Source organism: Octodon degus, unplaced genomic scaffold (assembly GCF_000260255.1).
Source record: "Octodon degus isolate 3935 unplaced genomic scaffold, OctDeg1.0 scaffold00056, whole genome shotgun sequence".
Taxonomy (NCBI): domain Eukaryota; kingdom Metazoa; phylum Chordata; class Mammalia; order Rodentia; family Octodontidae; genus Octodon; species Octodon degus.
This window is the reverse complement of record NW_004524632.1, coordinates 4,560,018-4,568,529: the sequence shown is the minus strand read 5'-3', so window position 1 is coordinate 4,568,529 and position 8,512 is coordinate 4,560,018.

Below are 8,512 nucleotides of genomic sequence, written 5' to 3'. Positions count from 1 at the left end.
GCCTGGGGGCCTTTTTGGTTGTCACAGTGCTGAGGGGTTGCTGAGAGCATCTGGTTGGTAGAGGAAGAGTTTGTACTAAACACTATCTAACCCAGTATGTCACCAGTGCTCCTTGGGAAGCTCTGTCTTAGACTCTTGGCTGTCTCTTAGTTCACACTCAGCGTCTGTCTCCAATATTCTTGGCTCTGAGGAACCTTGCTAAGTTTTGGTGGTTGCCCTATGGCTGATCTCAACTCTGGAAAAAGGGGCCCAGAAGGAATAGGGTGTGCCAGGGCAGTGCTGCTTTGTTTCCCAAGCAAGCCCAGGGAGAAAGAGGTGAAGATGGAAGCTATTAGGATCAAGCACTGTGCTATCTTGTTTGAGCAGCGGAGGTGAAATGGGATCTTGTCTCTGTCAGATAAAACTAGGAGGCTGCTCCAAGAAAGAGCTGGAGGTCAGTGAGTGGCTGCCGAGGCTGCACAGTGAATGGCAATTGATACCTGCGCACACAGAGATGCCTGGTGGTGTGGATTTAACTGAGGCTAAATGAAACTGTGACCCTGTGCACAAAGTGGAGCCCAAGAGGGGCAAGTGAGAGATAGAGGAGGCAGGTGGACCCACCAGAGCAGGGCACCATCAGACAGAGACGCCTGACCTAGAAAACCTCTCATGTTCTTCTGGGCTGACCGAGAGCCCTAGGGTTGGGTATAGAGTAGGAACGCTTGGCCACTGCTGTAAGATTGGTAGTGCTTAAGTAAGCCAAAAGGAATCTTCATTCTCCTATGCAATCTGCTTCATTTTCATCTTAGGTAAATTTCCTGACAGTGCATGACTCAGTATCTATGCCCTGAACAGACAATGTGTGGATTGGACCCTGAAGAGTACATAGCCTCCTGTTGGGTAGAGGTCACATTGCTTACATGGTGGCCTGAGCTCCCTCCTAAATCTCTTAAAAACCTCTAGACAAAGCCTTCTTGGGTATTCTACTCAGAACCCCCTGTGGGGTAGGGGAAGGCCTATGTCCTTGCCTTTCTTTTACATTCTTGCAATTCTATCTTTGAATTAAATTTTCTTACACCCTACCTCTTCTGTCTGTGGGTTCATTCTTTGTCACTGTGGGCCACAACCCCGGTGTTTCCGGGAACACTGGGATTACTGGTATCCGCCACCATGATGGGTTAAGATGCTATAATACCACCACACACACCAACTGTAAGTTGTTAATGTAAAAATATCAGGACAAAATAAAATACCCATGAAGTTCAAAGTACACAGAATATATTTCATTCTCTTTCAGGATACAGAACGTTTTTCAGTATCATGGAAGTAAAAAAGAGGAATCAGACATTTCAGGATCACTGTCCCAATTCTGGCCTCCAAAGCGAAAAACAGGGCACCCATCACCTGTTAAGTGAAACACATCACGATGTTTGAGATCATGCTACAGGAGATTCAGGGGAATCAGTTCCAGAGGGACACTCTGCCTAATAATCAAATGAGAGGAGTTCAGCTTCAGAAGGACCCCGAGAGGGAACAGGGCCTAGAAACTGATAGCAGGATGAACAACAGGAAGGGATATGCTTAGTCACTTTTCTTTGCGGCTCAGACACAATACCAAGCACCAAGCTTAATGGCAGGGGGTTTATTTTGGCTCAGAGTTTGTGAAAGTTTCAGTCTGTGATCATCTGGCTCCAAAGCAGGGTAGTGTGGCAGAGGGGCCTGTCAGAAGAGAGCTGTGTATGGCATGGCGGGCAGGGAGTAGAGAGCTCTAAGGCAGGGGTAGCAGGGAGATAGACCTTTCCAGGTCACACCCTAGTGACTTCTTTCCTTCAATCAGGCTCCACCTCCAACATCACTTTTAGTTATGAACTCATGATGGATCAATCTGCTTATGAACATCAAAACTCCACAACACAGTCACCTCCCCAAAGTCCCACCTGTGAGCACATGAGGCTTTGGGCTGGGGGCAGCTGGATAGGAAGTGTAATACCCTAACACTCTTCATTGCTCAGATCTTTGGATACATTTGTCTCTTCCCTGACTGACTTGAGGGAGTGTTTCCTCTGTGAGGCAGATAAATGGGTGTTACCCCAGAGGAGTGGATGAGTTTTAGATCATATCAAAGAGTTGCAGAAAGAGAGGGAGAGGGAAAGGGAGAGGGAGAAGGGGAAGAGGGAGGGGGAGGGGCAGGGAGAGAGAGAGAGAGAGAGAGAGAGAGACAGAGAGAGAGAGACAGAGAGAGAGAGAACATTGGGCATTATTGATTATTGGCTTGCCTGGGTCACACAGAGTGAAAAAGAATCCGTTTTTGGGCCGTACATAAAATATGAAATATAGTTAATTTAAATAGCAAATGAAAATGAAAGAACACAAGCTGAAATTTAATAATTGGATAAAAATCTATGTCTGCTATGTAACAATATACACTATGTTCGTAGGAATCCCTGTAAATAGGCTGAAACACTGCTACAGGCAATTTGTTTACTGGATCAGTTACTTTTCTTTGGTTGCTGGGACAATATCTGACACCCAGCATTAAGGAAGGAAAGATTTATTTAGCTCACAGTTAGTGATTTCAGTCCATACTCAGCTGGCTCCAAGGCAGAGCTGCACATGTCAGAGGGCAGCCTTTTATGGCAGCAGAAACAGCAAAGCGCAAAGGGAGTGGAAGCAGTGGTGGCAGCAGAGTCAGGCCTCTCTCCCCTCCTTACACTGCAATGCAGATTACCACCCCCTGTTTCCCCAGGGCGTGGGTAACACTTACACCCATAATTCCTACATTGGATCATGAATTAATCACAAACTCTAGAAGCTGCCCTATTTGACTGCATAAGGCTTTGGGGGGACAAATAGACACAAACCACAACATTCTTCCCCTGAGCCCCCAAAGGATCATGCATATCCCTATGTCCTAAAGGCATTTTAGTCCATCTTTAAGAGTTGCCAAAGTTCTAACAGTTTCAGCATTGCTGAAAAGTTCAAGTCCCAAGTCTCCTCAAAGATCCAAGGCAAACTCTCAACTATATAAATGAAAAGTTAAATGCTTCCAACATTCAATGGCACAGGATAAACATTACCATTCCAAAAGGTACAAGCAGGGGATACAAAGCACTGAGACTAAAACAAGTCCAAATTTCAGAAGGGTAAATGTTAAGTCTTGAAGTTCTATGGGGAACATCAGGAGCAATCTGTGACAAATTGTGAGCTCCATGTGGCTCCCCCTCTACAGCACTTCAGCTGGTTGTAGCTTCCATGGCTTTGCTCTTGGGCTGGCTACTCTCTCCTTCCTTACAGCTTTCCTCAGACAATTCACATTCCTGGTTTTTCCAAACTTCTGGGTTTTCTACTGAACTGTAGGCTTCTCACTCTGTGTTTCACATACTACCTTCTCAGGAACACAGTGCCTGGTCTCCCAGGCCTTCTGAATTCTAGGTGGAAACCTTTTAAACATCAGAACTCATGCATTCTGCCTAAACCTAAAAACAATGTCATGTGGATGATGCCAAAGTCTGCTGCCAGCTGGAGCAGTAGCCAGGCTTTCTTCTCTCTTGGCTGTAGAGATTGAGTGCCTGGATTGCTGAGCACTCTGACCCTGATCCCAAGAAACAGATTCTCTATGCTGCTTTCATTCTGGAACCTGGAACTCTGTGGCTTTTTCCCCAAGGCAAAGTCCCACAGCCTTGCAATTCTGAGGCTGCAAAGAGTGGAGACTTGCCTTCTCCTGTGATGCCCTCAGGCCATCCCTTCTATTATTTTGTTCTTTCTTGGCAATGGAGATCCTCTTAGCTCTGTCTTTGAAGTCTACAGCTTTATTGATGCTCTCTTTCTGTCCAAACTCACACCATTTTAAATCATCCTGCTGGGTTCTTTCCTCTTGATTCTCAAGATAAATCTGATAAAATACCTCAACAGTAGTCATGCCACTGCTTCAACATTCAACTGCCTTGAAATTTCTTCTGCCAGATTAACCAGTCTTCCATGCTTAATCTGAGTCTCAGGCAAAATCTCTGTACATGAGCAAAATGCAGACAAACTTTCTGCCAAGCCATAACATACATTATCTGGAGTCTAACGATCAATGCAGTTCTTCCCAGAAAAACCTTCCCAGCCTGGTCTTGCAGGCAGGATTTCTGTCAGCCTTCTGGCGTTCTGAGCTCTGATGAGAATCTTTCATACAGAATATTTAAAGATATTGCAGCTCTTCTCTTGTAGGTGACATCTCCAAATCCTTTCTATCTCTTCCTATAAGGCATTCCCAAAGGCTCTTGAAGGACATTATCAGGGAGTCACAGCAATGACCCCACTCTTGGTACCAAATTCTGTCTCAGTTAACTTTTTTTTTCTGGTTGCTGGGACAAAATACTTGACATACAACATTAAGGAAAGAAAGATTTATTTAGCTACCTATTAGTGGAGGTTTCAGCCCATACTCAGCTGGATCCAAGGCAGAGTAGTACATGGAAGAGGGCAGTCTTTCATGGAAGAGGGCAGTCTTTCATAGCACATGGAGGAGAGCAAAGGGGGAGGCAGCAGCTGTGGCAGCAGAGGCAAACCTATCTCCCTCCTTACACTGTAATGCAGATTACCCTGCCTCCCTGGGCAGGGTAGCACTCACACCTAGAATTCCTGCATTGGACCATGAATCAATCACAAACTCTAGAAGCCACCCCAAAGGCTGCATGAGGCTTTGGGGGGACTACTAGACACAAACTGTAACACACCTTGTCACACAAGCACATGAAAGGTCTGATGCATGTGCTTCTAGATTGCACTGATTGCTTGCAAGCACAAGGTTGGTTTAGTCTGCACTGTGTGGCCTCCCTGATACAGCCTTCTGTTGTCACCAGCATGCTCTGTGCTAGAATATTACTTGATGGAGTCATGAAAAATCCCACTAAACATTACATAATTATGATAAAAATTTACTACAATCTTGTGGCCCACAACCTAAATGTCCAGCTGCATGTGGCCTACAGGCTGTTTGTTGGACATACCTGACATAAGACAAATATTGAGGGTTCTCCTAACTTTAGCACTGAATGTTCATGCCCTAGAAATCCCCCAGACTCAAGTGAGTGGAGATGGTTGGTCACCCTTTAAAGCTGGGATGGGGACATTCAGGATTTTTTTTAGAGATTTTGGGGAAGTCATTGGACCCTCTCCTCAGCCACTGACAGGGAATGAAATAATTAAAATCCTGTGAATTCAATGGCATCTTGTTTAATGCATGTATTTGATCATTTAGGTTAGTATTGACATGTAATTATCACAGGAGGTAGAAGAAGAGACACACATCTTGGTGTTTTCTTTGGTGTTTTATAAAAACCTTCACCAATCCTGGCATATTCTAGGCTATTATTGTTTTGGTTTATCATAAAAGACAAATTATCTCCAAGGCCATTGTGTGTGAAATTCAGGTTAAACAAAACAACATAAGTCTTTTAAATACTTGTGAAAAAAACCCCCAATACTCACATCTTCCAAGCACTCAATTTTTATTTGGAAAATGGATGTTTAGAAAAGCTGCAAATAATAGAATAGTCAAAGGACCACCAATCCTCCCTTTATCTTTTTTTTTTGATCTTCCCTTTATCTAGATTTCCTGTTATTAATATTTAACCTCATTTGCTTTATGGTTTGAAGCTTTTTCTCTCTCCACATGCACTTGTGCACACATGTACACACACACACACACACACATGCACACACACACACACACCCCATATGTGTGCATAGAACTCATAAATTTTTCTGAGCCATTTGACAACAATTGTATACATCATGCCCCTTTACTTAGAAATACTTCTTCACGTATTTTTCAAGAAGAGTAATATTTTATTACCTGTCACCTTCAGTAGTTTAACTTTGACACTTTAATCTCTTATGCATAGTCCCATTATGCCAATTGACTCAATAATGTCATTTATAGCATTTCTTTCTCTTTTTTTCCCTTCCCATACAGGAACAAATATAGGATCAAGTATCTAATTTAGTTATCATGTTTCTTTAGCCTCCTTTAATCTGGACCATTTTCCAGCTTTCCTTTGTCATTAATGATAGAGACATTTTTGAAGGTACAGTTGATTTTGTGTCTAATAGAAAATTCTTGCTTTGAGATTTGTCTGGTGTTTTCTGATAGTTGAATTTGTGTTAGGGATCTGAAAGGCCTCTAAGTGCTTCCATGTCTCTCCCCAGGTGTCATATCTAGTGGTTCCCAATATGCATCTGCTCCTTAGTGATGGTATTGATTTTGGCTGTCTGGTTGAGGAATCTGTCTGATTTCTGCTATGTAGAATTCCTAGCTTTTCTTCATATACATAAATTCTTAATTAGTTTTAAATCCAGATATTAGTATGTCAGATGAATGTCCATTTTGTATCTGTGTATTCAAAATGGTTGGGATAGATATATAGTTACATTCTGTTAATGAATAGAGGGATTTGTTGTAATAATGTTTGTAAATAGGGTATCATGTCTGCATCTTGTACAGCAAATAACCACTAGGAAGAGAGTATGCAATGTGTTAGTTATTGAAACTGTCCTACCAATTTGATTTGAAACTGTCTTGTTGCTATTTGTCTCTCAATAAAATTATGGAAAAAAAGATATTAGTATGTCACCTGGTTTCACATGTGTACTTTCCACTCATGGACAGGTAGAAAGTGTGACATGATTTGGGTTCCATTTGTACCCAAGAGGTTTCTATATTATTATTTTTGCTTTATTCTTCATTTCTGGAACCAACTGAACCTCTGAGGATTGCTTTGTACTTGAGTGAAGAATTGAAAAATAAAACTAAAAAACCAAGGCGCAAAACAAAAATCCCAGAATAAAGCCACCCCACCCTAGTTGCTCTGTTTCCTCCAGTAGAGGAGATGATTAAGTTTCACAGAAATAACCATTCTAAGAGGGAATTATGTTTGCTGCATTTTGATGAGAATTTGACTGAAAAATCTGGAGAGAAATGAGAGGAAAATGGGCAAACATCTCAGTGATTAAACAGCAGAGAAAAAATTAAATTTTTTTTTCTAGTTATGAGTTCACATCGTGTGTACCACACCAAATCTCTGATAATCAGGGTAGCTTTTAGAAAGATAAATGTAGACAGCTCATGGTTACTGAAAATAAGTTTGGTCCCTGCTAGGGCAGTGTCGGCCTGGTGTTCTTCCAAGGGCTAACAGGAGCCTGGACCACCCTTGCAGAATTCCTTTGTCATTAATGACATTGACATTGTTGAAGGCAACCTGTTTTGTGTTTAAAAGAAAGTTCTGGGACTGGCAAGATAGTTCAGTGGACTAAAGCTTCTGCTTAGGCAAGTTTAGGCAAGTGCAGGGACCACGGTTCAATCCTTGGCACGACATGCCATGCCAGCTCTGCCCTCAGGGTGGGCTGAACCACCACAGAGTCCAGGCATGGTGGCCCATGCCTCTAATCTCTGGTGTCTTCTGATAGTTAAATTTAAGTTGCACATCCGAATGGCCTCTAAGTGATTCTCTGTCTTTCTCAAGATGTCACATCTGGCGGTACCCAGTGTGTATCTGTCTCTTACTGATGGCATTAATTTTGTCTATCTGGTTGAAGAATGCGTCTGATCACTGCTGAGAGGCTCCACATGAGTGGAACACTGGAAAGTCCAACTCAGTGCTGATGCTTAAGAGTGAAGTATCTCACCTGAAAGTCTTGGAAGGTCGGGAAACTGAGAGGAATTTGTGCTCAGGAGGCAGTATTGTCTTCATCTTATCAGTGTGCTGCTGGAGAAAGGACAGTTTGAGATACCTGGGCAGCAATTGATGAATACAAATCTAGAAGGATTTCCACAATGCTCCTGATTGCAATTTAGATTCTTCTAGGTATTTCTAGGGACTCAGATTACCGTCGACCACACTTGCACCACCTGGTGTGTGGCTACCTGTCCCTACCTTCACTCCATAATACTCTTATGAAGTAGGTGCTATTGTTTGTCTTTGAAAAACATGAGGACATAAGAGACTCGAAGAAGTTATGCAATTTGTTCAAGGTTAACACGGTGGGTAACTCAGCTGAGATTTAAACCTCAGGCTTTTAGATCTGTGTTTTCTTGCTGCGATTCTTAATCCATTTGAGGTCATGAATCCTTTGAGCAGTTTATGTAAGTTGTGGATGCCCTTCCCTGAAAATGCCTCTACTCAATCCTTTTATCTAAAGCCTCTGGGGCTTCATGAACTACCAGGAAAGCAGTCTTCTGATGGGCCTGAAGTTAGGAGGGTCTGACTGCATGTGTGTATGTATGTATATGTAAAATAAAAATTTAATTTTTTAAAACAAAAGATGTATGTATCTTCATTTCTTAAATGTATGAATAGACTTTAATTTTTATTTTTAATTAAAACCTTCTGAGTTCAAATATCCCACTGTGCATGTAAACCTTTGGGGTACAACAGATTTCTGAGTAGGGGTGTGCTGGTGGGATGTTTTAAAAGGAATGCTCCCCCATCCTTTCAGATTGGTAATATGAAGTAACACATCTGTTACCTCATGTTCTTACCCTTTTTGA